The 24,720-nt window shown below is 42.9% G+C and overlaps 1 long non-coding RNA gene across 1 annotated transcript; it reads right to left on the bottom strand.

The window, feature by feature from the left end:
• Positions 1 to 14,689: 14,689 nt before the first annotated feature.
• Positions 14,690 to 23,860, bottom strand: LOC120614922 (uncharacterized). The gene is made up of 3 exons (XR_005656138.1): positions 22,470 to 23,860; positions 17,624 to 17,687; positions 14,690 to 15,137 (listed from the first exon to the last, which is right to left on the bottom strand). It is a non-coding gene; the product is annotated as an uncharacterized LOC120614922 (long non-coding RNA).
• Positions 23,861 to 24,720: the final 860 nt, after the last annotated feature.

Here is a 24,720-nt window from a genome sequence, read left to right on the forward strand (position 1 = left end):
TAAACCCAGTGCTCCTATACGTCAGCACAGAGCCCAGGGGTGTGTTCAGGTCCATGTACACATTCCAGACAGCAATGCGGGGGGTGGGAGAGGGGCTGAAGCCTGCAGGTGGAACACATCAGTAGCCAACAGCAAGCTACTGGAAGAGAGAGGACAAGATACAAGGGAGGGATTGGACCTCTGTTCTCCTTAGAGGCTCACACAATTTTTCAAAAAATTGCTAGTTGTTTACTTTTCTGAAGATCTCTAAGGTTTGGGGTTGGTGTTGCTATTAGAACTAGAAGGGCTTATATACAGGGACTTTAATAAAGTCAGGTAGGGGAAACCATAAAGGACAGTGAACTCTCCCGGGAACTAGCAACAGCAAGTCTCTGCATCACTCTTAGGCAAAGACAAAGTATGGCTCCTTGGACATGGAAACTGGAAAGGTAGGAGGAGAAGGAAAACTTCAGAGAGACATGGTTAGCTCAAAGTACCTTGATGGGGAGGATAGTGGAGGAAAATGTCCTGATCTCATCCTCCCATCTCCTGCTGATGTCTTCCATTGACTGAACTCAACAGGAGAGCAGAGGGCAAGAAAGCCCACGAGTGTCAGCCACCCAGAGCAGGGTGGGGAATAGGGAGAGTGAGTCTTCTGAAGAAAGAGGCTGGGAGCCATGGAGCTAGGGAGGGGATGGTGTCATCTGTCAGCCTTTACTCATGGCTCCCTCACTTGGGGCAACAAAGAGAAGAATGGGACTTTGGAACTGTCCAATCACAAAACGTGGGTCAAAAGACTCATTGCTGCTTTACAAAATGAGCTATCACCATCACCATCAGAAATAACCGAGTATACTCCCAGCTGCCTGGGGAATCAGCCAGGCACTGGACTAAATTCAAGTGTCCACTTTGAACTTGGCACTGTGCTCTAGTGGATGTCCTTGGAGTTATTGCCCTTTTAAAGGACCAAGAGCCACACACCCTGGAAATAACCAAAGTATTTGAGTAATATAAGTGGGTAAGAGAACAATACTAATAATTAACATGTGTAGCAACTGCTCCGGGTACAAGCACTGTGAATGCATGTCTCCCAAGCTTTTCTCCCTTGTCTCCTAAGCAGTAATTCTGAGCCGCTGTGATTGGTGGGCCAGGCATTGTATGACCCGTGTAATTCTCCTGATAAATGGCGACTGTCTGTCCTCAGCAGCGGTCCTGGCAAACAGGCAGACACATCACCTTCTCATTCTGTGCTGTCGGTGTTGCAAAGATGGGAAGCTGGACGTGGTCAGAGCCAAAAGAGATGGGTGGATAAGAATCCTCATGAGGTTTTCTTGAACTGGCTTTTGACAGAAGACCTGGACTTCTGTGACAAAATGACAAGGACCTTGGCTCCATCCAGGGCCAGATTTTTGGAACAATTTTGCTGTATTCTTATGGCTGGACAGGTGAAGAAGCACTAACAACAGAACCTGTGTCACTATACAGACTGACTCCACAATGTCCTCCTCGCTGAAATCCAGTATGTAGTTACTCTAAAAAATAGACTTTCTGCCTCGTTTCTGGGTCTCAGGGACTAATCTACAGGCCTTATGTCCTACCAACCATTGGGAGTCTCTCTGCTCAGACTTGATTTATTCCCTAACCCATCACTTCATAACTGTGACCTCCCTCCCTCCTTGTCCTTTGAGGTCGATCTTTTGCTTGGACCGGAGCCCTGGACTTGTGTGCTTCAGCCCTCCCTTACATGTAGCTTCTTGGCAAGTCCCACTTAAGCTTACAGCTACCCTGCCTCCTGAACCCCAGCCTGGGCCATGGGTCCCCACATGATCAGGAAAATCTGTGTAATGGCATAGCCCCTACTGTTATCAAGGGACTCAAGGCAGACTGTTACATAAATATTATTTCATTTTATCCCAAACAATTCTGTAAAGTAAGCAGGGGCCCTTAGTCTCATTTTCAGATGAGGAAAAAAAGGCTACAATACCCTACCCAAGGCCATGTGACCATTAAGTGGCAGCACCAGGATTCAAGCTCATCTCTGTGTTAGAAGCATGATACCATACTGACTTCTGAGCTGGAAAACTGGTGGGACCCACAGCTAAGGCTTTGAGAACTATCAGGGTATTCATTCTCCATCTCTGCTTCCTAGACCAAAGGAAATGAGGGACTCTCCACCGGCTGGTATTCTGGGGACCTAGACAATCCATTTTGGCACAAGAACAAAGTTAGGCCAAAGTTAGAACAAAATGTCCTCAGACAAAATGAGCTCTCTCTCCCATTACACGCAAGCATACACACCTGTTGACGTACTTGCTGATTACAGTTGCACATGGGTCATCCCAAGGAATACGGGCACATCCACCTGACTTCCTTCCTAAGCTGCACATGTGTGGCAGAGGGATCAGTGGTGTCCTCTACTTTGCCTGTGTACTTAGCTGCAAGCTTGTCCTTGCAGAGGTGAGCCAGGGAATGTTCTCACATCAGATGGCACTCACTTATGAATTGACCAGGAAGCAGGAGCTTCCTGGTGCCATTGGCAAGCATCCCACAAGCCCTTCCCATGATCTATTGGCATTTCTGAAGATACTTCAGGAAAATGACACAAACTGCTCCCAAGGAATCTGTGGTCCCTCAGATCTTCCCAGTCATTTTTGAAAATTCTGGAGCAACCCCAAAGTTGAAGCCGTCCTAACCATGAAAATAGCTTAGGCCTGTAGCATATGTCTTCTAGCCTGGGAGTAGTACTGGGGGTTATTTTTATAACCTTCAATTTTGCTTCGGGGACCAGGGCTTGAATCTAGCTTAAGGACTTGGATGAAATAAATTTGCAAGTCTCAGCTGAAATCTCGAAGCAGGTGATCTAACATCTGGAGTGCCTAATGGCTGCAACACACTAAGTGCTTTCTCATCCTTTTTAAAATCGTGTTGTCAGTCCAAAAGAGGAGGAAGAAACCAACAGAGTGTTGATGATTCTTACAAGTCAATTTCCTGCCTTCATGCTCAAACAGTTCCGCTGACCCTTCAGACTACTAGTTTTAGAAACTACACTATAAACATGAATGGTAACGGTGATACTGCTTGGTATTCACATCTTCTTCAATAGCGATTGCCAGGTACTTTCTCAATGGTCGAATTTAACCACTTGGTTCTTGGGTCCGCCCAAATGTCCACTGCACTGTAGGTCTTCTTCTCCATGGCTTGAATTCCCCTTCACCGCACCTCGAAGGGAGCCGCTTGCTCAGCAAGTGTTCTTCAGCTTCTCCTTTCCTTATTCTTAATCCTCTGCTGCCCCTCACTCCCTCCGGCCTCCGCCCAAATCTAAAGTCATGGACAGGCAGGTGTAACACAGGAGTTCTGGGCACCAGTCTTAAAAAGAGAATGATGAGACCGGCTCTTTCCCCACCTGAAGTCCAGATAAAAACTAGTCTTCACAGTTCTTTGTCTGTGAAATAAAGGACTTGAACTTGTAGTTCTCTGAGGTTTCTATCAGCTCTATTGATGATCGGTTCATAAACATTCCACACCATTTTGGGATCATCAAGATAGAAACCTATTACCCTCTTTTGTCCCAAATGCTTCCTTCCACCAAACCTGCTGTAAAATGAATGCTTCTCCCCCTAAATAGCATGTGTTTTTCTATTATGAAAAATTAACCAAAAAAGACTTCCGCCATAATTCTTCCCTGCTCTAAACTGGATATCTGCAAAGATGTTTTTGTTTTCATAATGACGAGAGGGATTCTACTGGCATTTAGGGAGTGAGAGGTCAGTAATCCCTCAAATCCAGCAAGATTCAGGATGGTGCCCGTGCCTGGCCTATTAATAGGCACTTAATATTTGTTTACTGAATGAGCGGAATCATGGCCATGCATTCCCTCTGTAAGGCTTCATTTTGTAGAGGAGTAACTTGCTCATCTGAGGGCTTTCAATTAGGTCACGCACACACACAAGGAGGGCGATTTCCTCACACAGGAATGACAATGTGGCTCAATTCCTCATCCTGCTTCTCTAAACTGTAACCTTCTTGGGGGCAGGGATCATGGTCCATGTGGTGGACATTAAGGCTGTTCACAAATATTCCCAGGCTGCCTCCTTCTAGACATAGGATAAGATCACACTTGCCCACCCCTTTGGATGTTAGCCATGATCAAATGACTGGCTTTGGCCAATGAAATGTGATTGGAGCTTATGGGAGTCATTTCTAGAAGGATGCTCAAGGGCCAGTGTGCCATTCACCATGTTCGTTTCCTCCCACTGTGGTGACCATGGATCCTCATAATGCAATGGGGCCTCTGGGGAACTGAGTGACTAGGATGAGTGGAGTCTCCCTGCTGAGCTGTGTTGGGTGTGTAGAACCCAAGTTCCACCGAGGCAGGCTGAAAACAGAATGTGAACAAGGAATAATCGACTGGTTAAGCCACTGTGATTTGGAGGTTATATGTTACCGCTATAGAATTTGGCTTATCCTGGCTACGATGGTATAATCTGGAATTTTTTAGAAAAACCAATAAAGAGTATTCCCATTTCTTTATCCAACAGCTGAAGAAAATGAGAAAAAAAAAAAAAGAAGATGAAAAGGCAGATGGAGGCCAAACTCTTAGCTTTATGATTAATTTAATCCAGAGAACACTAGATTGAAGCAGACTTCCCCATGAAGGGTGTGATGGAGGAGAGGGGACACTTGCTCAGCCAAGTCTCACAGCTTTATTTGGACATGAGTTTGTTCTCATCCAGCTAGAGTAGGTGTATTAATTTGTTAGGGCTGCTATAACAAATACCACAGACTACATGGCTTAAAAACAAAATTATTTTCTCACAATTCTGGAGGCCAGAAGACCGAGATCAAGGTGTCTGCAGAGTTAGTTTCTTTTGAAGCTTCTCTCCTTAGCTTGTAGATGGCTGTCTTCTCCTCCTGTATTTTTACATGGTCTTCCCCATGCGTGTCTGTGTCCTGCTTTATTCTTCTTATAAGGACACCAGTCATACTGGATTTGGGCTCACATCCAAAGACCTCGTTTGACCTTAATTACGTCTTTGAAGGCCCTGTCTCTAAACACAGACACATTACCACGTAACAGGAGTTAGGACTTCAACACATGAATTGGGCGCGGGCGGAGGGGAGGAGAGCATGAAATTCAGCCCATATCAGGAGGCTTCTCAGTTGGCAATGCAAGTCCAAAGAGCGAAAAGGTGAAGCTGTGATAAGCATGCCCCATCATCATCTCTGTATGTGTGCTATTTACATGGCACTCTTTCACGAATGACTGATAACCTGCTCGCCAAACTCTCTGAGGCTGAAGTAGGAGAAGAGGCAGAGAGGTATCAACCATTTCACATGAGCTGTACTCCTTCCACAAGGAAGAGACATTGGGGGTGGGAGGAAGTGTCCGATCCTGACAGTCCACATCTGAGTCACCCCTGTACCCTCAGCTCCCAACGCAAGACCTGGTTCGCGGAAGACACTCAGGAAGACAAAACGGTCTGTTTTGTGACGTTTCAAATGTTGTTTTTTGCTGTCGTTCAGTTCCATCACTCTTACGTCATGTGACACTTTATTCCTTTATGTCTAGTTTCTGCCTACTCCACCCCAGCTGCCAGTTCTGATAGGAGAAAGGAGTTCCTAGTATCCCTGACTCCACCTTGCATTGTGCCAGGCTCTTAGCAGCTGCCTAATGAGATGGCGGCAAATTGTGCTCTGGATTTATTTTTGACTTCTGAGTTTCTGACACTGCAAATGGGCCTCAGAAATAAGAATATGGTATATATAGTAGAGCCTGGTTTGCACATGGTAGGAGAATCCTTCAGGCACAAGACTGAGGACTAACTCCCCAAGTTAAACTGAGCCCCTGAGCCATCCATCAGCCCCTGCGGTCCTCATGGGTGTTGGATGGGTCTGCCAACTTCCATGGCTGTTGGGAAGGCAAACGAATGTGAGGGAGCCAAGCCAAATGTGTGCAGCCCTGCCACGAGAAGCCAAAGTGGCCTTTCTGAAAGACGAATGGGGCATTTGGCTCTCAAAGGGGTAAGAAGGAAAGCTTTCTGAAATAGAGCAGGGGCTTCTGGCACGGATTCCAGAAGAGGGGTTGAAGGCTCGGGATGCCCTCCCCCCGTACTAATCCCACCAATTCTCGCTTTCTTTTTTCCCACATTCTCTCACCATCCTACTTCTCATGCTCCCTCTTCTCATTTCCTTTTTGGTGTCTTGGCCTCCCCAGATGATGTCTCCCTTTCTCTCCCACTACCCTGTCATCCAATCTTCCTATTCTCATTCATTAGGAACGGGGATACTTTGTATGGTGGAAAGACACCGACTTGGGAATGCAGCCTGGGCTTTCAGCCACTCTACTACTTTTTAAAATCTGTGCAATGGACATGAATTGTGTTTGTTCCCTTTTGCGGGGGAAGGGCACCCACATATTTAATTGTGGAAATGTCTCTCCCCGTTGAAGGTGATTTTGGTTGGGATGTCAATCAAGTGGCACCCCTGTCATGTGATCAGAGCATGCAGTCCCACTTGACTCAGTGATTGGTGCAAGGCAACCAAGCAGGGACAATCAGAATGCCTCTGGGGGTTGCTATGGGTGACAGGGCTGGAAGGACCATGGGAACCTGAGGCTTTTGGGAGCCTTCTTCCATCCCCACGGAGGACACGCTTTCTAAGGGTGAAGCAACACAGAACAAAGCAAAGTCGAAGACAGGGCATGGATGGAGCACCTGATCCAGGAAGAAGACAGGTCAATTTCTGCACCCTGTGCTTCTCCATCACGTGAGCCACTCAGGGTTTTTTTTTTTTTCTTTTCTGAACTAGTTTAAATGTAGTTTTTTTCACTTAAAACAAATGAAGCCCTAATGATCACACTGTGTGACTTTAAGTAATTAATTTAACTTCTTGGAATCTCAGTTTTCACCCCATAAATGGACTCCTTGACTCTCATGTCCCTAGTTTAAATGGGGTGCATGCAAAATAAAATATGTTTCCCTCTACTATAAAACTCAGCATACCTTCTGGTATTGCCTCTATCCTAGCTTTCCCCTCATAAACCGAGAGCTGAGAGATGTGTCTTCTCCATCTGAGTATTTTCAGGCCTTACCCTGGACATAAGAGGAAATCGATAATTGCTGATTCATTTCTATTTTATCCCTTCTTTTAGAAATCTAATTATAGACTTCTGTTTGTAGCTCTTACTTTTCTTCTATTTTCTTTCTTTCCTGAGCCACGTTTCCAGCCGATTTCCCCTGGTCCTCCTTCAGGTAAGTTTTCTTACCTGGGTACTTGGCATGCGTTCAGAAATTATAGTCATCAGTAATTGTGTGCCCAAGTGGTGCTGTAAAGAAGATCTGTTTCATCTGTCCTTGCTAGAAAAGGGCCAACTGGCCAACTGTGCCCACAGGTAGCTAGTTGCTAAGAGTATTACAAAGCTTTAATGGGCAGAAGTCATTGCTAATACAAGAATTAGGTCCAACTGAAGGTAATTTTAGCAGAGTGTTAAAACGATGACTCCTGAAATTAGTCATATGCAGACTCCATTTCTTCCCCATCATCTCAAGTCTGGCTGGTGTCTCTCAACAAGGGACGTTTTGATATCGTAGGCTGGAGCATTACCACGCAAAGGTGTGGTGCTCCCAAGGTGAGCATATTGCTGAGCAAAGTCCTTTCTCCTCATTTTCCCCTTACCAGTCCCTTCTTTCAGCTTTCTGGCTTGGGTACATGGCACCAACACTGTCTACGGCACCAGTCCCCCAACCTGGTGACCATGTCAAATTCCTTTCACTTTTTTCCCAAGTCATGAATATTCCATCACAAATCCATCTTTTTTTTTTTTACTGCCATCACCCCAATTCAGGATCATTTACCTTCAGCTGTGTTATTTTAGGAGCCCTCTATTCGCTTCCTTTCCCTCTCGTCTCTTCCCCATTCAGTCCGGCCCTTTATTCCCTCACTCTAACACTCTTAGTGGCACCCCGCTGCCAAGTGAGTCAAGTAAAAATATTTTACTGCAGAATTCAAGGGGTTCTGCAAAATAACTCCAAGCCAAGTCTCTGGCCTCCCCTTTCCTTTGTACCAGCCAAACCATTTTTCATCCTATCCCCTGCCTGATCTGCTCCCGCGTTTGCCCTGCTGCCATTCCTGCCCTGGATAACGTCTGTTCTGTTAGAAACCCAACTATGTTCCCAGGAGTAATTCGGATGCTGTAGAGGTAGTCTCTTTTTCATCTACCTTGACACCGCGGAATTAAGAGACAAATGAGAAAGAACCTTCTTGTTGATTTAAGTTGCCTCAGGTTTGGTGAGTTTGATGGCAGATTCTGTTCCACCTGCTTTGTTGCCAGATGGCATCTTGTTGTCACCAAACATTAAAGCTGTCCTCAAAAGATAAAGAATTTCCACCATTGAGGGATCGTTTCATAAACTCTGTAAATGTTTAACCAAAGCACTACTATATATTTGAAACTAATAAAATATTTTTAAAAAGAAAAAGAAAAAAAAAAAAGAATTTCCTTTCCTGAGAATCTTTCAGAATAATAGCTAGTGTGTAGGTGAGCACTTCCTCCGTGCCAGGCTAAGATTCTATACATTATCTCATTAACACCTCACAATCACCTTATGAGGTAGACATAGTTATTACCTTCACCTGTCAGTTGGGAAATGAGGCTTAGAGTGGTTAGCCTACTTACTCTGGGGAACGTCACTTGCAACGGGCAGTTCTTCACACTCAAAATGTGCTACAATTATCACATGGAGTGAGGAATGAGAGTTGTTATCATAGATGCTCACCGTTTGGAGGAATATCTTTGGTCCAAGCTCTTAGCTTCTGAAGATGACCACTTTCCTAAGAGAAACTCAAGCCCTCTGTATGTTTTGGGTGGGAGTCAGTCTCATTACTTATATAATGACCATATCCCGTGGAATCTTGCTTTCAAAAATAACTGTTTTGTATGACTATTTAAGTATGAGATTTATGGTCATGCCTAGGGATTCTCAGTTTTTCCTGTACTAAAGCTAAGAAAATAAGCTGAAACATTTTTCTGTTTTAGATTTCCCTGAAAACAAGTACCTGTGTTAGTCAGCTAGACGATCGTCTGCTTATCATTTCAGTGTTTAACCATTTTTTTTCCCTCAAATTTATTTATTTTAGAAAGACCTAAAAGTTATTGAAGACTCTGACTCACAGATGCTCTCAAGCCCTTCAGCCTTTAGGATCATGCCTGTTTTTAATGCAAAATCAAATGGCTTGAGGCCACAACCTTTGAAAATAGCACAATCTGGCCAGTTGTCAGAAGCTTCCAGGAAAACAAAAAGCAGCTTGAGGAAGAATTTTGAAAGCCTTGCTAAATGTTTATTATAGTCACTAAGGGTAAAAAAAAAAAAAAGGGAAGAGAAACCAACTCAGAATGAATATTATAGATTAGTCAGAGTGATGCTGGGTTACACTGCAGTGACAAACTCCCAAATCTCCGTGACTTTTACATGGTAATTAATGTTGCTTACTGCAAGTCCACTGCCAGTCCCCTTCCTCTCCAGCGAAACCCCCAAGTGATGATTTAGGGATCCTATAAGCTCTTGTCTTGTGATCCCAATAGCTCAGCACAATAACTTTTAGGGTCACTGATTCGGGGAATAGAGAGTCATGAAGGAAATGTTCACTAACTCAGCCGAGAAATGACACATGTGACTTTCGCTTGTAGTCTATTGGCCAGAAATAGTCACTTGGCTTGCAACGCAGCCTCAAAGTGTGGACGAGCTCATGGAGGTTCATCAGGCTCTGCCAGGAGGACAGGGCTCAGGTTGATCCATTTACTTTTAATTCGTTTACTATGAAATGTCCTGAAACGTATAAAACATAAATGTTCGTACTTCTGCACTGTCAACTCTAGAAACTGATGCAGAACAAGGAGAGAGAAAAGAGAGGTAGAGAAAGGAGAGCAGCGATTCACTCTCTGCTTTGGCTTTAATCTCTTTGGCGGACTATTTGAAGTTTACATTTGTATCTCATTTGGAGACCGCAGTACTTTTGAAAGAGCATCACAGAACAGTCTGGCAATGAGTATTCTCATCCCTATTATTTCATTAACTAATCTGTGACCTCGAATGTCTACCTTTACTTCTCCCATTCTCAGCCTACTCATCAATACATTAAGAATGATACACTGAGTTTGCTTCACTGAGTTTTTGTGAAGTTCATGTTAGGTGTCTGAAAGGCTCAGCAAAGTGCTCAGCTCATAGTAGGTGCTAAAGAGTTTGTTGAATGAATATCCACGAGCAAATTAACTTCTATTTACTCTAATAGGAACCAGTAACATCATATTAAACACAAATGATGCGAAGGGCATAGAGTCATTTTAGTCCCTCATAACGTCATGATTGGTAAATTCATTCCCGCGGGGAAATAGTTTTAAATTAAGGCAACACTCACTCTACTCCACTGAGCTCTTGTAAACTCAGATTAGAAATCTCTGAAAAGGCTGTGTAGACTGTAAAGTGCCATATGAATGTAAAGTATTGGTATTAATAATATTGTGGCTGGGGCTGGCTTCATAGACATGTGACCTTACAGAGTCCACACTTAGAAGGGGTTCACATTTGGTTTAATGACCTGGGGTTGCCATCTTGAAATTCTTAATAATTTTTTAACAAGGGGCCCCATATTTTCATTTTGCACTGGGCCCCACAAATTTTGTAGCTGATCCTAATTGTGACTCAAAATATTGTTACTTTTTGTCAAGGAAGGGAGTTTTAGAGGCCTTTTATGGTCCCTTTTGGCCCTAAAATTAAATGATTCTAAAAAAATACCTCAAGTGTTGTACCATTTTTATTTTTGCTTTTAAAACCCATCTACCATTCTTCTATTTCTAATCAAACATTTTTTAAAGCATCTGTTATTTCTCACAAGCTCTCAATCTTTCAGTTTCCACTCCTGCGAAGCTCTGGGAAAGATTCTATTTTCCCCACTAGATTCAGTCTACTTAGCGAAAGTCCTTAGAGACAATTTCAACTTTGTGTTTTTATGAGGCCTCTTTCAAAGTATGGATTCTAGACTGAAGACTTGTCTTGGTATTGAGCAATGTATTTTAAGCTTTTGCAAAAGAATGTATTTTTTAAACATCTACTCTGGAAAGAGAATCTTGGAGTTATGGCATTCTGCTTCCAAACCACGGAAGTTGTAATGTAGCGGAAAATATAGGAGACTTGGCTTAAGTAGATTTATGTTCAACTTCTTGTTTCATGAGTTACCCAATATGTGAGCCTAACCAAGTTGCTTAAATATCTCTGGGCCTTAGTTTCCTCATCTGTGAAGTGGGGTTGGAGGCGAATAGTATCTATTTCATAGGCTTCTGCGGAGAAGATATGAAAATAATGTTTCCGAAACTACTTTTAAGGTGTGACGTATCCATAGAAAGGGATAATATGCTATAGAGTTATTTTCATTCTAAATAATTTTATCCCATTAATCATAATCAATTATGACGACCTAGAGAATTAAATTGACACAGGACCTGCCTGCACTATTTCTCTTTAATATCATAGTGGTTAGTTCTACAGATTCCACTGGGCTAGGTAAAAAATGGATTATCTTGTTGATTAATATTCATTTAACAAATATCTTTGGAGTATCCACTGTGAGCAATGCACTTTGCTAAGCATACACCAAGAATTCTGATATTAGGTCACAACCTAATATATCTTTAAAAAATGAAACTGTATAGCATTATACATTCCATCATAAATATTCCATTGGAAAATATTAATGGGTATTCACTATATGCCAGGTTCATACTATGAAGATTTTTAAAGGAATGCTAAGAAGTGCTATGGGAATTGGAACAGAGACTAACCAAGTCCTTTCTTGTTTTTTAAAAAACCTAATGTGGAAAGGAGGGAAAAGAAATTTAATGTAGAAAGCTGGAAGCAGAAATTTTCAGGGAATTAATAGCAAAGTACCACAAAGGGCCATTTCAGTTAAGAAGGGTAATGGGCCAAGGGTAGGAGAGAGAAGTAGAAAATCAAATATTAAAATAAAGGAAGAACTTATGTGCTGCTAATCAAAATAAAGTAAGGATTATGAATTTCTCCAAGGAATCTCAGAAGGAAGACAGTAAAGAGACCTAGACTAGAAGGAAGCTGATGGAGATTAAAGTCACTTAAATTGTATTATACCCAAATAGTCTCTTAAATTAAACTTAATTTCCTTGTATAGGAGGGATTTTTGAAAAAGTCAAGGGAAATGGTCAGTCAGTGGTAGTTAGAAAGGAAGAGCTATGTGGTGAGATCAGAAACTCAATAGGAGTTTGAAATCATCAGGAAAATCTTTGGTACCTAGAGGACCCCTGCAGATATGAGAGGTTGGGGGAGGTACTATTCGTGGGATGGATGTACAAGCAGTTTTTATTTAAATGTCATAGAATAGGGTAGCTCCAGCTGGCTGGAGAATTGGAGTTCCTAAAAAGCCAGCCTCAGTATGATAGGTATTAACTATATTAGCTGTGTCTTTCAGATGAAGTCCCCTCCTGCTCCACAGACACTCAAGTCATTCTGTTAGTCCTTCGTCCTTAAAGTCATACACAAAATGGGGCTATTGGATTCTAAACTCTACCTACCAGATAGGGTCTGATGGATAAATTGCCAGACAATGTCTTCAAGAACCTGAAACTATCTTTTTCCCACCCATAGTTTGGTTTGACTTTAGGAAAGATCCTGTACTCTCTCCAAACCTCAGGTGAAAACACCTGACTCACCAATTCCTTCAGTTGGGATTAAAACAAAACAAAGCAGCACAACAACAACAACAAAAGCATTCTTGGATGCAAACCTCCTCGGAAAATGTAAAAGGGCCATGGAAGGAGAGGAAGTTATTCACACAAAGGTACATTTTCTTGTTCCTGGACTATGCGTGACCACATTCAGAGCTGTAAGGGACCCTGGGATAGGCCATTGTTCTCTCGGAGGGAAGACACAGGCCCGTCTAACTGGTTCCAGCTGTTAGGCAGTGGTGCTCCCTGGGGCCCAGGAGGTATCCTAGCAGTCCACAGCAAAAGTTCTTAGTTTACTTGAAAGCACAGATTTCTCCACCCATCACCACCCCCAGAATTTGTAATCTAGATTCAAAACCACATGTAGTCATGCCGATCATTTTTTTCTGAGATTGTCAAACTTTTGCAGCTAATTATCAGTTGGAGTCAGTGTAACAAAACCTACGTTTCCATGCTGGATTTTATTAAAATGCCTCTGATATCAGCTAGAGGCTGTGGGAAGGGTGCTGCTAGTATGTACAGTGGGTTTTTTTTTTTTTTTTGCTTTTCTCTCTGAGGAAAGCCCCGGCAGGCTTTGTAAATCAGTACTATTAACTGGAGTGGTAGAGACTTACCATAAGTGAGCACTATCTCTCCCGCATTTGAGAAACAATGAGCTATTTCCTGGATTTTCAATTAAGGCTTTTGGGGGCTACGAAGGAAAAAAAAATTGGGTGTATAGTAAGTATGCTAAGGGACAAGCATGATTAATGGCAATTCGGAAGGGTCCTCTAAGCTGATGACTTACAGCCCAGAAATCTGCATTTACTGACATCTTCTGAAAATCTAGCTTCCATGAATACTATGATGAATACTCATAAATGCAGAAAACACAGAAAGACTCACATTAAACTCTATGGATCTGGTTCAAGACTTAAATCTTCCCTGGATGTTGGAGTAGGTTGAAAAAAACTTTGCATACCCCTCAGTGTCTTTTTATCATTTACATTGAAAATTCGGCTTCCTCCTGCATATGATCTGCTGGGGGTGGAGAGAAAGGAGAAGGAGGGAAGGAAAACAGATGGTGTCCTAGCATCTTCTTAGGACTTCTGAGCCTATCGATATGGACAATTCTAGAAGAGGTCATTAGACGTGAGCATATCTCCCAAAGCACTCTCATCTGTATCGACCCCTCTCTCCTTCCATCCCTGGCCATGGAGAACTCGGTTTCTCTCCTGTCTGAAGCTATGCCTTCCTCAGCTTCACCATCTTCCTGTTGTGTCCACATCTTAATGACTCCTGCTTCTCGCCTCTACAGATGTGCTCAAGTCCCCTCCAGCCTAAGGATGGAAGATTCCTTCTCTTTGCTTTTCATCACAGTTGGATTTCTAAAACATGCTACCTGTACACTCTTGACCAGTCACCCACTGCGATCTGGTTTCTTCTACCATCACTCTCCCTGAAACTGGTAAGAAGCACCATGTACCTTCTACTGGCCACATCCTAAAAAGCTCTCTTCGATAATTATTATAATTGATCTTTCCGTGGCTGTGATTATTTTTCACACTGATGCTTCTAATCATCTTTCTTTCCACCAGTTATATAATAGTTTCTTCTTCTCCTATGACCTCAATTGCTCTTTCATTAGTTTCCACTGTGAACACTTTTTTAAAAAAATGGCTCTTTAAATATAGGACCATCACAAAATTCCATCCTCGCTTTCCTATAATATGAGTTTCTTCATCTGTAAAGAAAGGGTGATGTTGCTGGTGGGAGTGTGAAATGGCGAAGTCACTTTGGAAAACAGCCACTTTGTTAAACAGTTCCTCAAAATGTTAAACATGGTGTTACCATTTGGCCCAGCATTTCCACTCCTAGGTGCATACTCATATACCCCAGGGAAATAAAAACACACGTGAGCAAAAGAACTTACATACAATTGTTCATAGCAACATGATTCCTAATAATGAGAAGTGTGAACAGTACAAAGGCCCATCGATTAATGAATGGATAAACAAAATGTGATATATACATATAATGAAATATTCAGTCATAAAAAGAAATGACATACCAATATATGCTACAGCATTAATAAACTTTGAATAAATGCTATAGCATAAATGAAGGGAGTCACAAAAGATCCCAGTTATATGAAATATCTTGCATTGAAATTTTTATTGTCTTAAAACAACAAAAATTTACTACTTCTCATAAATCTGTGGATCGACCATGTGGTTCTTCTGTCTCAGATAGTAATGGTGGAGGTAATGGAAGGGCTGGAAGGTCTGAGTGTCTTCCTTCCCATGGCTAGCAGTTGGTGGTGGTCACTGGCTGTGTGCTTAGCTGTGACCGTCATCCAGGAGCTTCAGTTCTTCTCTGCGTGGGCCTCATCACATGGCTGCTTGAGCTTCATCTTAATATGGTACCTGGGCTTCAAAAAAAAAAAAAAACCATTCTGAGTTGACAAACCCAATCTTCAAGTATTTATCAAACATTCTCTTTTGCATCATGTTTGCCAATTCCTTTTGGCCAAATCTAGTTGTTTGGCCAAGCCCAAGGATGGAAAGGCTGACACAAAGACTTGAATGCTGGGAGTCATGGTTTATTGAAGACAAAGTAACAAAGTAACAAGCTTTATAAAGACAAAAATGGCAAGTATTGGGTAAGTTTTTAGAGAACTGATGAGAATTTTTCTTCTTCTCTGATCAGCTCATTATTTTGGTGCCTTCTCTGTAGAGCACTTACAAAACATAGAAGGTAAATTTATTCAGCAAATGTGAAACTAAATGCCTGGCCCTTCAGTAGGTGCTAGAAATACTTTACCAAGATAAGACTAAACCTATTTTTAAGGAGCTTATGATCATGTCGCAGAGACAGGTATGCAAATATGCAACTACAAAACAGTATGATAACGCAATAAAAGTATATCTCCTCAACTCGAAATAGGAGCTCAGAAGAGGGAACTCCTACATGTGCTTAGTGGGGGAGAAGGAGGCATTTTTTTCAGCTCAATAAGGGCAAGGGAATAAAAATATAGGCAGAGTAAAACAGCATATACCATCATGAGTCCTTATTAGAATTATAGTACAGTGCTCTGGTCTGTTAAAGGGGTGTGTGTGTGTGTGTGGTGTGAAAGAGAGAGAGACAGAGAGAGACAGAGAGAGAGAACTGATGCTTAGAAGATACAGTTGGACAGGTATGTGGAGACCGGATCAAGTAGGATCTTGTATTCCATGCTAAAGTGTTCCAGACCACAGAACCACCCCATGGGGGATGGGGATCCGTGGAAAAGTTCAGAGGAGCAGGGCGATTGGATGTGTGCGTTATGCAGATTGGCCAACTCTGCATCCTGCCTTGGTTTTTGCTCCATGCCATTCTTGCAGCATGACTCAGTGCTTCCATACATTCCTCCAAAAGAACAATCTCCTCCACAAATCATTAGTGAAAAATGTAGATTTTCTCTGCATTTGCACAATGTAGATATTTCTACATCTCTACAGAAACGGAAGGTTTCACGTGTGAGACTGCAGAAGGAGTCACATTTGAGGATGCACAAAATCTCACTCCCCAAAATGCCCATTCCGCCCAGTCCCTCCTTTGGCTGTCAGCAGGGTCCTCATCTCTCTCGGGACCTTTTCCCTGCAAAGCCTTTAATTTCCTCTCACCCATGTCTTTATTCAAGAACATGCTTGCCTCCTTCTCGATCTTACCATCTCTTTCTCTTTCTCATCCAGAACAAATGAGTGCTATCCTAACACATCCATTTCTATCGCCTCACTCGGCGAAAGACGACCCGCCAGTACTGATATCTTCGTACCCTTTAAAAGGCATCAGAGAATATTAATTATATAAATAAAATGTCAGTATATATTTCTGATATAGCTTTAAAATCTCCTTTTGAAAGCAATATGAAGAGTGGACTGGGTTAGGGACAGAGTGAGACTAAACACAGAGAGACCAATAAGTAAGGGATTGTATTAATATAGGAAAACTCTGTGGAGAGGCTGAGACAGGGGCTGTCAAGGTGGAGGTAGAAGGGGCAGATATGATAGTGATTAGGAGGTAGAATTAAGTGAACTTGGCTATTAATCTAGCCCATAACGTTCACTAAAAATAGCAGTGTCATTCTCACAAGTAGAATAGGGTTTGTTAGGATATGAGACTCTTTGTTGAGCCAGACCTAGGAAGAGAAGTGACAGTCATAGAGACTTAGTTGAGATGTTGCTATGGCGATCCTCTTAGCTCCCCACATCAGTCATACTGCAAGTATCAGGTGTGACAACACATTATGAAACTGATTTTTGAAAATACCAGATCTCACACATCCAAACATGTGTTGGCCTTTAAGTCACCACAGGCAACTGTCCCTTATTCCAACAATAGTGTCATTGTCGAAATCCTTTCTGAACTCTTCTTTGGCACCTGCATTTGGAGCCAGGATATGAGACACTTAATAGTCTGGCTTCATTACTTGGTGGTGACTTTTTACTTTTCCTCCGAATAGCTCCAGCCACTGTGAACATTCAAATTGCTTTCCAGACACGAAGACTAAACCTTTAACTTAGGAAAAGAAATTGACCCACGAGGACAGAAGAGCCTTAGCTAAGGTTCATGGTTGCAGAAAAGACCACAGTCAACAGACTTGTCATGAATAGATGCCGGAGCCAGTCCTCTCTGCCTCTTCACTTCCAACTTCCTGAGCCCCACACATCATCAGAATGCAGTCCGGGCAAACTCCCCGGGTGTGACACTTCATTGCTGGGATGTGAGAAGCAAAAGGGAGCCAGAGAAGAGGAAAGGACACAGAAGCCTGGAAACGAGCTTCCTTCAGAAAATGCCACTGCCTTTTTTCTACAGAATGAGGCTGAAAATGTGTTTTCTGTTAGAGGACCCTGCTCGTCTCCACGATCTGCTTACTAGGCAAAGGTGGGCATTTCAGAGAGGTCCAGGCTCAGGAGGAAGTCCAAGTTTGTTCAGTGGGCTGAACAAACATTCCTAGTTGTTAAAAAAAAAAAAGAGAGGAGGAGAAAAGAAAGTATCAGAAACTTAAGCCATTAATGAGTAAATGTGTTTAATACATGCGGAGTGACTAGCACGATGCCAAATAATAAAATGTGCTCAATTAGTATTAAATTAATGCTCAGGAAAATCATGGCGATTTGTTGTTTGTTTTTAGTAGAAAAACAGATAGAATGTAAACTACCATATACTGGCCACAGATTCTACTTCTTCCACATAGCTGCTAATTTCAGATGAATGCCTTTTATTTATCTAACATGGATGTATACAGTACTTACCATGTCTCAGATAGTGTTGAATAAATACTAATTCATTCAATTCTAATACCAATCTTATGAGCTAGGCCTTCTTATTTCTATCTCTATTTTACAGATGAGAAAATTGGGGCCTAGGAAGGATAAATAAGTTGCCTAAGTTCCCTCAACTAACAAATAGTAGGGATTGTGCCATTAAGCACCACAGTTTTCTGCCTTTTGAAATTCGACTTCGGCAACTTTTTTCTCCTAATAAACCTTACTTTTCAAAAAATTATAAAGATAGTTCAGAGAGTTCCCATCTACCCACACCTAGTTCCCCTTATTTTTAACATCTTTTATTAGTATCATACATTTGATACAATTAATGAACCAATGTTAATAAATTATTCTCACCTGAAGCTCATACTTTATTCAGATTTCCTTACTTGTTACCTGGCATCCTTTATCTATTTCAGAATCCCATTCAGGACACCACATTGCATTTGGCTGTCATGTCTCCTTAGGTTCTTCTTGACTGAGTTTCTCAGACTTTTCTTGTTTTTGATGACATTGACAGTTTTGAAGAGTACTAGTCAGGCATTTTATAGAATGTCTCTCAACATGGTTATACATAAGGTTTTTCTCAGATTAGATTGGAGCTGCGTGCTTTTGGGGAAAAGATCACAGAGGTAAAGTGCTATTTTTATCACTTTATATCAGGAGAACATACTAGGAACATGACTTAACATTGTCGACCTTGGTCATCTGGCTGATAATTCCAAAATCTGTCTTAAATCTGAGTCTGAGTCTGATGCTTCCTTTGACTCTTCAGACTATGTCTTTCCTTGCCTTTTAGCATGCTCTATAATTTTTTTTTTTTTTTGCAAGAGGCTGGATATGTTGTATGAGGTAATAGGAACTGAGGTAAATAGGACTTTTGTGAGGATTCGTGTTAATCTGGCTACAAATCGGGATGTGCTTAGTATTTGCTGTCGCTGTAGGTGCCACTGGCTGCAAATTCCTCTGCCGTTCTTGTTTTGTGTCCCCTGTCGAAGCCCCGTTTGGGCTTCCCTCAGAACTCTCCAGATTTCTGGGTGGTGGCTACCCCTGCAACCTCAACTCTCTGATGGGTCTAAGAAAAGTCATTGATTTTCAGTTTGTTCAGCTTTTTTGTTGTTGTAAGGATGGGAGTGATGACTTCTGAGCACTTTATATGTTGGAGCTGAAACCAGGAGTCTTCCCAAACATTGTTAAGAGCAGAAACCTTTTTCAAATGAAATCGTGTGTATCTGGGGTGGGTCTCTTCATTGTCCAGGGCAATTTGAGCACTAGTGCTAGAGTATTTCCCATCTACATTTCCATAGTCCTGTTCTGTACCTAGGGACCTCTCTCCTAGCCATGCTGTGTTTTAGATTTACAAGTATCCTAGATCATTAACAACTGGGTGCCCATATGAGGAAGTAAAGATGGAACTCAGCAAAATTTTGTGTATGGGCAGGAATCTTTTCAGCTGGAAAATCCAACAGAAATAGTCAGGTAATAGAAGAAGGCCCCGTATTCCCACCCCCTCACAATCAGGCAGTAATGGGAAGAAGAGTTGATGTGGTTTCTTCCATGTGATGGTGGTTCACATTGCCCATGAAAGGAACGCAGATGGTTCTCAAGCTATGGCTTGGTCCCCGCACAACTCCTTGGTTCTGGTCACTGTCTATGTGTCCTTCACCCGCTCTGTCACGGTTCGGTCCTCTTGCCTAAAACTTCAAAGCATTCTTCATGATCATGTCCCATCTTCCTTCAGCCCTACTCTAACCCACTGACCCTCAACTAGTCCCCTGAGGATGGTGGAACGAGTGCCTTTGACCTTCCTCCATCATCTACAACTCATGTTCTTGCAAAAAGTCTCCATTCTGCCCCTGAAGTCCTGATTATTAAGGATCGTTTCTTTCTTTTGATAAAAGGGCTTCAAAAAAGAAAAAGCCATGGCTTTCTAAACTGGTATTTCTGATGCAGGCTTTGACAACTTAAAGTTACACTGAAAATGGACAGTTTCTCTCAATTTTTGCTGTAACATTCTCAATACTCCATGAGGCAATTTAGGTGCTTTGGACTAGTCAGGGAAAACTAGTCCAATGGATTCATACAAAGAGGTGTTGAAACAAAAACAAAGATAACTATTTTAAGATATTTTTTTCTCTACATTCCTTTGGAAGTGTGTGTGTGTGTGTGTGTGTGTGTGTGTGTGTGTGTGTGTACAAGTTCTAGTTGAAGTGAATGAAGGGGTCCAAGAGCCCTGCATACCTAGCCTTCTCTACAAATCACCCAGTCCACCGAAACCACTCTTACAAAGGTCACCCTCAAGTCATCAAATCCAGCGGTCACTTCTTGGTTTGGTGGTCAGTCAGTGGTCAGTCCTCTTTCTTGCCCTGTCAGCAATATTGGCCATAGCTCATTACTTCCTCTTCCTTGAAAAAGTTTCCTCTTAGTTTTCAGCATGCCACTTTCTCAGGCTTCCTCCTAACTTGCTCTTCACTCCTTCAAGCCCCTCTCCTGGGTTTTTCCCATCGCTTCTATGATTAAATGCTGCCATGCCCAGGGCCTTGGCCTTGTCTTTTGTATACACTCCTTCCCTACTTGAGCTCATTCAGTGTCATGACTTTAAACACCATCTCTAGGTTGATAACTCCCTAAACTGTATCTCCAGCCCAGACTGCTCCTCTTGACTCAAGACTCATAAACCAAGTGCCCCACACCATATCTCCACTCAATATTGAACTTAACAAGTTCGAAACCAAACTCCTGACCTCCCCTCCCAATCCTCTCCTCTCTCCTGAATTCCACTTCTCCATACATGGCAATCAATTTTTCTCGCTTCTCAGACCATAAGCCTTGGCTTGCTTTTTCTCTCGACCCCACGTTTCATCTGTCCGCAGACCCTGTCAGTGTTACTCCATATCTGATTGTTTCTCTCTCGCTGTTCTTACCCCAGGGCAGGTTGCCACCAGCTCTGGCCTGGATTTTTCACAAGTCTCCTCACTAGCTCCCTACTTCCCCTTTAACATTCCATAGCTTGTTCACCGTACCTTAAAATGCAAGTCAGATCTTCCTTTCTTTCTCCGAACCCTCCAGTGACTTCTGATAGTCCCACCTAGGCTTGCAAGGCTTTCATGACCATGTGCCCAGCCAACTCTCTAACTTCATTTCCTGCCTCTACAGCGGACTCTTCCATCCCAGCCCTACGGCCTCCTTTCTTGTTACTTAACTACACCAAGTTCACTCACTCACCAAGGTCTTTTCACTGTCGCTTCCTTCTGCCTGGAGAACTCGATCCCAAATATCCATATGGCTCTCTCCCTCACTTCCTTCAGGCCCCTTTTTATTGATCACCCCATTTCAAGTCCTTCCATGGCCGCTCTACTTAACACAGGACCATTGTCTCCCTGTGTCCTTACCCTGTTTATTTTTCTTTTTAGCATTTCTCCTTGTCTGACATATTGTATATTATTTGCTTACTGCCGGTCTCCCTTATTAGAAAGTAGACTCAGCCAGAGCAAGAACTTTGCCTAGATTTGTTTGCTACCCTATGTCTGGGGCTTAGAACAATGCCTGGCACCCAGCAACAGCTTAATAAATAATGAATGAATGAATCCTGTGAAGATGCCCATGAAACACTTCAATGAAACTCTAAACCCCTAATTTTTCTATTTTATAGATCAGGACCTGCCCCACCCCCGCCAAAGAAAAGTAACTTGCCCAAGGTCACCCAGCAGTCAATGGCAAGGCAAGGTCCAGATTCTGGTTCTCTCATTTCCCAGTCCTGGCCTCTCTCCATACATGTCCCAACAATAGTGGAAGGAATGGATGTCAGCTTCTGCCTGTTGGCTGACATTATGAAGGTCATGCTTCAAAAATTTACCCCAAAACTGAAGGCAGAGAGGCTAGCCAGGAGGCTGAGGTTGTGGTACCACCAGGAGGGACATGTTGAGAACCTGTCTCCCTATTGATTGCGGGAGTCAAGAGGAAGGGCAAACTTTGTGGAAAAAAAAAAGCTTGTTGAATAATAGAATGTGGTGCTTAAAGAAATGAAAAAACTCAAAGTGATTTCGAGGAGAGGGTCTCATGCTTTATTTATCTGCATATCCTCCATAAGAGTATTTAGTATATGCTGGGCATACCACAAATATTTGTTGTCAATCACAGTAATGAGGAGAATCCAAAGGATCACAATTCATAGCTGTTCCAATGAGTCAGACTCACTCTCTGGGTGTAATGGGCAAGAAAACAAACTTGGGGTCCGATAAACCTGGGTCAGGTCTCACCATCCTTACTTAGTGGCCGGATGACTCTTGGGCAGAAAGCTATTGTCTCCTCAACATTACAAAAGTGGGAAAAATATGAGAGCGAGACAGAGAGAGAAAGGGGTAAGAGGGAGGGACTAAATATAGTTGTGTTTATATTGTGCTGTCTTAGCTCAATGGTTAGCCCATGGGAAGCCCTCAATAAATGATCACCTTTACTTATTGTCTCAATGGCTTCTGTCTTCTTTTGAAATCATGTCCCCTCCTTTCTGGAATTGCAATGTTGAGTTCTCAGCTCCTCTTATCTCCCTCTTCTCAAGAGGACCTAGAGAAGAGAGTGAGGGCTCCTGTTATTAAACTTGGGATTGGCCCCCACCTCTGAACCTGGGATTGATTTGGTCTCAATCTGCTTAGCTGGCAGCTTTGTTATGAGGGCCTACGTACCCTTATAAATGCATAAATCATGTCAGCTCTGCAAAATAGTCATGAGAGTAACTCAGGAGCCCAGATGTGAATTACAGACCAAGAGTGAGGCTGCTATTAGTGCTTCCGAGTGGTGACAACTTGCCCCCATTTCCATACATTCCTCTAACACTTTGTTAATATCTCACCTTTGATAATGCCATTGATTCTGGAGAAATAACAATTAGAGCCTCATCTCTGGGCTCAGAAGAGGTGGGAGAGCCTTGAGAATAAGAGAAAACCCGTGTTTCTATCCTGTGCTCGCTCACAGGAGCAGCCCACATTTGCCCTTCACAGAATCGTGTGCTGTCCCTATCTGAGGCCTGCCAGCTTCGGAGGTTAAGTCTCCAAGACTAAAGGAAAGCGGGGGCTGGGAGAATTCTGGAGGGAGTCCAGGACTGCCTGGGCAAGCCAACCCAAATAATTCAGGCAAGCAAAAATGTGCTTGGGCCTGAACTGGCTGTCTAGACGATCACGATTGTACACAGGTATGACCTTGCACTTCATTTGGCCTGTGCCTGTCAATGAGTGTCTCGGTTTGGGTTCCCCCAGAAATGCATTGAGAATGAAGGATTTCAGTGTAAATAATCTACTTAGGAAATGAACCTAGAGTATCGTAGTAGGAAATGGGTGTGCGCAGTAAGATAGAGAATGGAAAGAAGCTCATAAAGGATGTCTTATTCAGCCCGTGACCACTGTAGGCGATCGTGACTCAACCCTTCTGGGTGACTACTGTGTTCACTATAGAAATGCCCCAGAATCACACCCCAACAAGAAGGCAAAGAGGCTGGGGTGTTTATCAATTATCAGCTCTCCTAGGTCATGAGTTGAGGGCACGTTCAGCCCTCCAGGAATATAGAACTAGCCTCATCCTCTCAGGCTGAGAGTCACAGGACTGCTCAGTAAATAGCCTTCAGCTCATGGAGGAGAATGTCTAGGGCATGTGGACAGGGTATTGCCAATATCTGCGGCCAGCGAGTCAAAACACAAAGCTCCCTTAGTCTAAAGAGTCGATCGCTCAGATTCTACCCCATTCCTCCCAGAGACTGTTGAATCATGGTCATCAAGATATAGAAGTTGAGAACTTGGCAGATGGTTTCTCCATCTGCCAGGAATGCTTTCTAAATGATCGATTGAGTGCTTACGATGTGCCAGGCACTTAAATCCTCTCATTTCAGTTTATAACAACACTAGGAGGTGAGAACTGTTAATATTATCACTCACGTTACGTAGATGAAGTAACTGAAGCACACAGAGTCTGGGAACTTGCCCAAGGTCACATAATCAATGAGGAATGAAGCCAAGATCTGAACCCAGTCCATCTGACTCAGGAGCTCAGACCTCACTCTCTGTGCCTTCCTGCTAATGTCCTCACGCAGCCTGTGTCAGGGCTCTGTCAGGCCCCGGGCGGCTTGCTCTGCTCTCGGAACTGTTTGTTAACAAACCTGTTGGTCCTTAGGCTGAAAAATTGTTTCCCTATTTGCATCCTGCTCCTTTGAGGCTGGAAGAAAGATGAAAGGAAATTGGCATTTGCAGAGCTGCTGCTGGGCGCTTCCCCATACCTGCTCATCTGCCATGCTCAGAGTGGCCTTGCGAGGGTGGGGTCAGGATCTTCCCATGATACAGGTAAAGAATCCAAGTGAGGTTCAGAACAACGAAGTCACTTGCCCACACCCCAGCACTAGAGAGGCAATGGGCTGAGACGGATGGCAGAGTCAGCTGCCTGTCAAAATTCAGGCCAGGCCTCCCTCTTCCTGATTAGGGCAAAGGAGCTGTTCCCTGCTTGGGATCTACACCCATGTTCTACCAAAGCACTTAGGACATCTCATTGCACAGCACTGGTTTACAACTATGAGTCCTCTGATGACCTTTGAAACACCAATTTAAATAATTATGTGTTGAACTAATGTATCAAAGCGATAAATGAGAAAATGAATGAACAGAGCCTGGGTTCAATTCTTGACACTGTCATTTTTCTCTTGAGGCTTTGTACTCTGAGTGG

This window comes from Pteropus medius, unplaced genomic scaffold, assembly GCF_902729225.1.
Source record: "Pteropus medius unplaced genomic scaffold, Ma_sr-lr_union100, whole genome shotgun sequence".
NCBI classification, from domain to species: Eukaryota; Metazoa; Chordata; class Mammalia; order Chiroptera; family Pteropodidae; genus Pteropus; species Pteropus medius.